This window comes from Peromyscus leucopus, chromosome 16_21, assembly GCF_004664715.2.
Source record: "Peromyscus leucopus breed LL Stock chromosome 16_21, UCI_PerLeu_2.1, whole genome shotgun sequence".
Taxonomy (NCBI): domain Eukaryota; kingdom Metazoa; phylum Chordata; class Mammalia; order Rodentia; family Cricetidae; genus Peromyscus; species Peromyscus leucopus.
The window spans coordinates 48,625,364-48,631,752 of NC_051084.1; the positions used below are offsets into that span (position 1 = coordinate 48,625,364).

The window sequence follows — 6,389 nt, forward strand, 5'->3', positions numbered from 1 at the left end:
ACCTGGCCCATGCCAGGTACCCAGTTCTTGAATGACCCGCTGGATGCCCCACCTCCTGAGCATCAGTGATGAGTGCCCCAGCTTATATTTCCTGAATGGCAGCTGTCACTAAGAGAAGTTCCAGGGTGGCCAACGCAAAAGGAGAAAAGGGACAGCCAGAAAAAAACAGAGCTGGTAAAAGATTCAAGGAGCCACACGAGAGACCCTGCAGGTCTTGGTTGTCATAAGAGTTCCAAGAGCTATCAAGTTCTCAGGACCAAGGGTCTCTGTGACACTAGCCTATTTCTAAGGGCAGAGGGTCCCAGTATTGAGGACTACATAGATACTATAATGTAACACTAGGAGGCACCACTTGCTGATGATGATGATGATGATGATGATGATGATGATGACGATGATACATGTCCACCTACTGTGGCCACTCATGGCTGCCAAATTCTGAGAAAACAGAAAACCACTGAGACCAGCATTAAAGATCTTACCTTCTTCTCTTCTAACCAGGTAGAGCAATAGAATCTTCAGCCAGTGAATGGTGCCAATGGGAAACATTAATCTATTGCTAGCTAGTCACAAGCATAGGCAAACCAACATGGGTGGTCTTGAGGACATAGACCCCCAGCCTGTGGATCTAATTTTGCTACCAGTTAGGATATGAGAACAGAATTACGTTAGAGAACGCCCTGCCGGTGTGTGAGGAAAACGCTCACGCCTGTTAGAACATGGTCTCACAGTACAGTGGAAAATGTAGAGCTTGTTCTTTTCTCTCCAGGCTGCAAACAGAACAACTGTTCCAGCTGAGGGGGGGGATGCACTGTTGCCAAGGTGACACAGAGACACGTGACAGGAATCAAGACCAGAAGATCAATACGGTAGGAACAACCTAACTGCAGCTTCAAGGATGTTTAACCTTGAGAGAGAGCGTTCTGAACATAAGGAGACACAGCTACCAGGATCCATGTGCAGTGAGCCGCTGACATAAGCCCTTGCCTACCCAGTATCACTGCCATGCAGGGTTCCACCTGGAAGCATGCTCTCACCGGAGTCTGAACTGACTTGTGTGGATTTTCTATGGGCTAGAGATATCTCTGCTACTATTTCACTTTTGTTTAAATTTTATATAAATATGGCCTTGAGGTCAGAGACAGGTGGCTTTTACATTTGTCAGATAGCCTATGTAGACTTGTGTGTGCCTATTTTGCCTACTTGTGGGTCTGCCTGGGCTGCCTCAGTGGTTGAGGAGGATACTACTCACTGGACATTTACAGAGTCTTTTCTTGCTGAGGCTCTGTTCACTGCAGCATCAGGACCAGGCTTGAGGGTCAGAGATTGGGAAGCTGGTGATGGCTAGATGGCTGAGTCCATTCCAACAGTATCCATTCACTCAGCTGATCCTTTGGACAGCTTTCAGCCAGGGCTGTCAGGTCAGCAAGGATGATCTAGAGAAGGGCTCTTGGTCTCTTGCCATAAATGCAATGTCACTTAGGCTTGTCACCTAATCAGGGGACAGGAACGAGACAAGGAAGGAAATCTGCACACCTGGATGCAGGCACACACAGCCAGGGTGAAGTTAGGAGACAATGCATCAGCTCCTGTGTGCCATTGACTTAGTTATTTTATTTATTATTTTATTGCTGTGAAGAGACACCATGACCACGGCAAATGTTTAAAGGAAATCATTAGCCAGGGTGGCTCGACTACAATTCAGAGGTTCAGTCCATTATCATGGTGGGACATGGTGGCAGTCAGGTGGTGCTGGGGAAGAGCTGAGAGTCCTACACCTGGCAGGTAACAGGAAATGAGCTAAGGGTCACACTGAGCAAGGATTGAGCAAAGAGACCTCAAAGCCCACCCCCACAGTGACACACTTCCCCCAACAAGGCCACACCTACTCCAGCAAGGCCACACCTGCCCTATAGTACCACTTCCTGTGAACTTATGGGGGTCACTTACATTCAAACTACCACGGTCATGTACTTTATCCATGTCGTCTCATCCTGAGGAACCCTAATGAAGATGAGGAAATTTAAAGTACATTTGTGGCTGATTAAGTTTCTCCCGGCCACCCAGGAAATCAGTGGCCTAGCGTGGATGGGTCTCACCCCAAATCTTGTGTTGATTTTTTTGTCTTCACTGCATTGTCTTCTTGCTTCTGCCTCTAGAAGGGTTTGGAACCATTAATAATAATAATAATAATAATAATAATAATAATAATAATACATTAGCATAACAGCATAATATATTAATAATATCTATACTCCCATCACCATCTCAGTGAACACATCTTCATCATTATTAGCCTGTGTCATAATCATCATCATCATCATCCCGATCCCATCTCCATCATCAACATCTTCTTCCTCCTCACCACATCAGCAGCAGTTACTGCAATTAACACCATCACTGCAAACACTATCAACATCACATTGTCAGTTTGCTGCTCCCTTTTTTTCTTAAATCTTGATAAGATTTAAGCAAATCCTGATAAGCCTAAAATTTTCTTCACTTATTTCAATAGTTTAAAAATCAAACTAAACACAGTATTCTCTTAAACACCTGAAGCTTCAACCCAAAAGCACAGCAGCAAAAACCTCACAGGATGCCGACGCCCATTCACAGGACTGAGGGAATCCTTCGGGTGGGGATCTGTGTTCCTCCCAGATACCATACCTGTGGTCACTCCTGGTGTCAAAGGCTTAGGGTACACGATCCAGGGAGGTTGTCGTCAATGTCCTTTTCCCGAGTTCAGAAGTTCCTTCCATCAGAATGGAAAAAAAAAAAAAAAAAAAAAAAAAAAGCAAAACAGCTAAACTTGGATCCTTTCACAGTGTTCCAGCCCCATGTGGGGGAAACATCTATAAATAATAGTTGTGGGGCCAAGTCATGGTGGCACACACCTATAATCCCAGCACTCAGGAGGCAGAGGCAAGTGAATCTCTGAGTTCGAGGCCAGCCTGGGCTACAGAGAGAAACCCTGTCTTAAAAAAAAAAAAAAGAAAAAAAGAAAAAAAAAAGTCATGAAAAAAAAAAAAAAAAAAACCTGGTTCAACAAAAGCATGTATTCTTCATACAGATCTTTAGGGCACTGTATCTCCAATGTGGGGGAAAAGCAACCTGGTGGGTTTACCTAAAAAATTACATCGCCCACGGTGCCTCTAAAGCACCCGCACACACAGCTCACCAGCCTCGGGCTCCAGCTCTTAAAGCCTCCACATTCATTTGCTTTAGCAACAAGCTCCCTTGCTTGATGGTGTGCTGAGTAAGCCTTTTCAGTCTCTTTCCACAGTAAGATACCACCAAGTCCAGAAGACCTATGGCACCCTCCATGGCAGACCTCTTGTGTCTGTGTAGAGGTCCTTAAAAAAAAAAAGGCGGGGTGCATGGGGTAAGGACACTGGTCTATTCTACCATTTCCTTCACGTCTTCATTTCAATAGGAAAGTGCTCACACCTGGGTTCAAAGCAGTTTACAGCTATGAATATATTTCCCGTCTACTCAAAACTCCAGATCAGCAGGTTCTGGACTATCAAGTTCTTTCTTTGGTGACTCTGTAACTGTTAAAAGTCTTCGCGCTCTTCAGACAGAAGGCACCTCGCGACAGCAGAGCGAGCAGAACAGGAAAAGCATCATCAGTCGCAGGGGAAGCGGGTCAAGTGGGGAGAATCGCTGACCGTCTCTGGCGTTGGCCGCACATGTACACATGCAGGCACTGGGTTTTGGCAGCAGGTGTGTGGGTGGAGCGGCAGGCTGACAGTCCTTTCTTTCCCACCAAGATACGTGCTGGGCTCAGCAGGTTATTTTTATTACCAGTTCCCAGCCGCCTGTATGTATTAGCTCCCCAGGCAGAGAGCAAGCTATAATTAGAGTTAGTGCTAGGGTATGTCATCGCTATAAATAATATGGTCCACATGCATTCGGGGTAGAGTTGCTACTCTCTCTGGGGTCAGCCAAGTTGCCGTAGTCTCTCAAGCCTATCTGCTCATTTCCACTGGAGCCATATACCTCACCAGTCCAGAACAGCCATGAGTGATGTATGACCATAGGCAATGCCAACCATCCTCTTAGTATGTAGCTGGTTTGGAACTTATAGCTGATATGCTGTAGATCCTGATCCCACGTGGCCACGGTAGTCATAGCCCCAAGCAAGCACTTCTCCATCAGCTGCTAGAGCCGTCCAACAATGTGAGGCACAAGCTAATTCAGTGACCTGTTTGATCAAGACCTTGGTACAGACTCGGACGGAAGCAATGCCTTCGTTGGTGGTGCCCTTCTCCAGCTAGCTGTAGCCATTATGGCCACTTCATTCTTGGGTCTTAGGAGAAGTGGGGGCCACTTCCATAACTAAGCCTTTTGATCTTGTTTTTACACAGGGTTTCTTGAGAACCAGTGTACTCTGGTTATCCCCAGTTCCTAGACAGTTACTGCAGTCCAGTCCAAACACGAAGACCTCATCACTGTCGGTGACATAGATCACCTCACTGGCTGAGTTGCCACGGACACATGCTTTCCTAATAGATGCAGTTTCCTGGGGCACCGACTACTTTCCTACAATCACCTTGACTCTGGTTTCAGGCAGTTCCTACAAATAAGCTGACATCTGCGTTCATTAAATGAACCTCTCACTTTCCCCAGTGTCCAATCCTTCCTTAACCTTCAAACCCAGGTCTTTTCTCTCTGTTTCTAAGGGGAACCCAGACACAAGAGGTGGACTCTAGCCCCCACGGATGGTGGCAGAGCAGAGGCCTGCCTTGTATGATGCTTCTGCACTAAATAAAGCACTTCTTTCTCATTTTTGTAATCAAAATTTCTGGAATTTGTAGATGAAATATTCATGAAAGGCCTACATGTTAAAGGCATAGCCCCACATCTATGAGGTCTACTGGGGGGGAAGTTAGGTCACTGGTGATGTCCCCTGGAAAGAGGCGGGGACACATCCTTCTCCTCTCTTTTTCTTTGCTTCCTAGCTAGCACAGAGTAAGCACACCTGTCAGCAGTGCAGGGTGCAGCCCAGCGACACTGCTTCCCACTGCTGCATGACTGCTTCCCACTGCTGCATGACTGCTTCCCACTGCTGCATGACTGCTTCCCACTGCTGCATGACTGCTTCACACTGCTGCATGACTGCTTCACACTTCTGCATGACTGCTTCACACTGCTGCATGACTGCTTCCTGAGGCTGCACAACTGCTTCACACTGCTGCATGACTGCTTCCCACTGCTGCATGACTGCTTCCCACTGCTGCATGACTGCTTCCCACTGCTGCATGACTGCTTCACACTGCTGCATGACTGCTTCCCACTGTTGCATGACTGCTTCCCACTGCTGCATGACTGCTTCACACTGCTGCATGACTGCTTCCACTGCTGCATGACTGCTTCACACTGCTGCATGACTGCTTCACACTGCTGCATGACTGCTTCCCACTGCTGCATGACTGCTTCCCACTGTTGCATGACTGCTTCCCACTGCTGCATGACTGCTTCCCACTGTTGCATGACTGCTTCCCACTGCTGCATGACTGCTCCCCACTGCCACATGACTGCTTCCAACTGTTGCATGACTGCTTCCCACTGCTGCATGACTGCTTCACACTTCTGCATGACTGCTTCCCACTGCTGCATGACTGCTTCCCACTGCTGCATGGCTGCCTCACTCTGATGCATGGCTGCCTCACTCTGATGCATGGCTGCCTCACTCTGATGCATGGCTGCCTCACTCTGCTGCATGCCGCAGTCTGAGTAGTTCAGAGGCCTCTGCTCAGATAAAGCTGGGTCCTTGACTTCCTTGCAGAGTGGAGTCTCAGGGTAAGCCATTCTGAAGCAGAAATGGAGTTTACTGAAGGGAATGTTAACATAGGTTTAAGTTGGGAGAAGTTAATGGAGAGACAACACGTCATGTCTTTACAATAGTCACAGGGTATGGGTGGGTTGAGGCCATTATCTAAGAGCTGATGATGACTTTCGGTGAGATGAAAGGGTGTCTCCTAGTTACTCAGACAGGACTATGGTTGATAAGGTAAACCCTAGATGAGGATGGGAGAGGTTAGGATATCTTCATTGTAAACCAAAGGTAATAATCCTGTTTGCAAGATTCCCAGAAAATATTCAAGAAAGGAGCAAGGCCCTAACCCAGGTTATATATGTGCGGGCTGCAAGCCTGACTCATTCCTATTTTAAGATTTTATTTGAAAATGTTTCTGTATTTGAAAAGTATTGTCTATGCCATCAACATTTATAGACAATGTTAATTGTGATAATATTCTTGATTTTCTACTGGCCAGAGGCTTCACCCAGACTCTAGAGCAAGGGACTCCTCCCCCTCCTTACGTCTCCATAAATTCCCCCCTTTTTAGAGCCTGCTTCCTACCCACATGATACACTCTGCCCCACCA

The 6,389-nt window shown here is 46.9% G+C and overlaps 1 pseudogene; it reads right to left on the reverse strand.

Annotated features, from left to right (window-relative positions):
- Positions 1–3,084: 3,084 nt before the first annotated feature.
- LOC114690576 lies at positions 3,085–5,811 on the reverse strand (annotated as a pseudogene).
- Between the last annotated feature and the right edge of the window lie 578 nt (positions 5,812–6,389).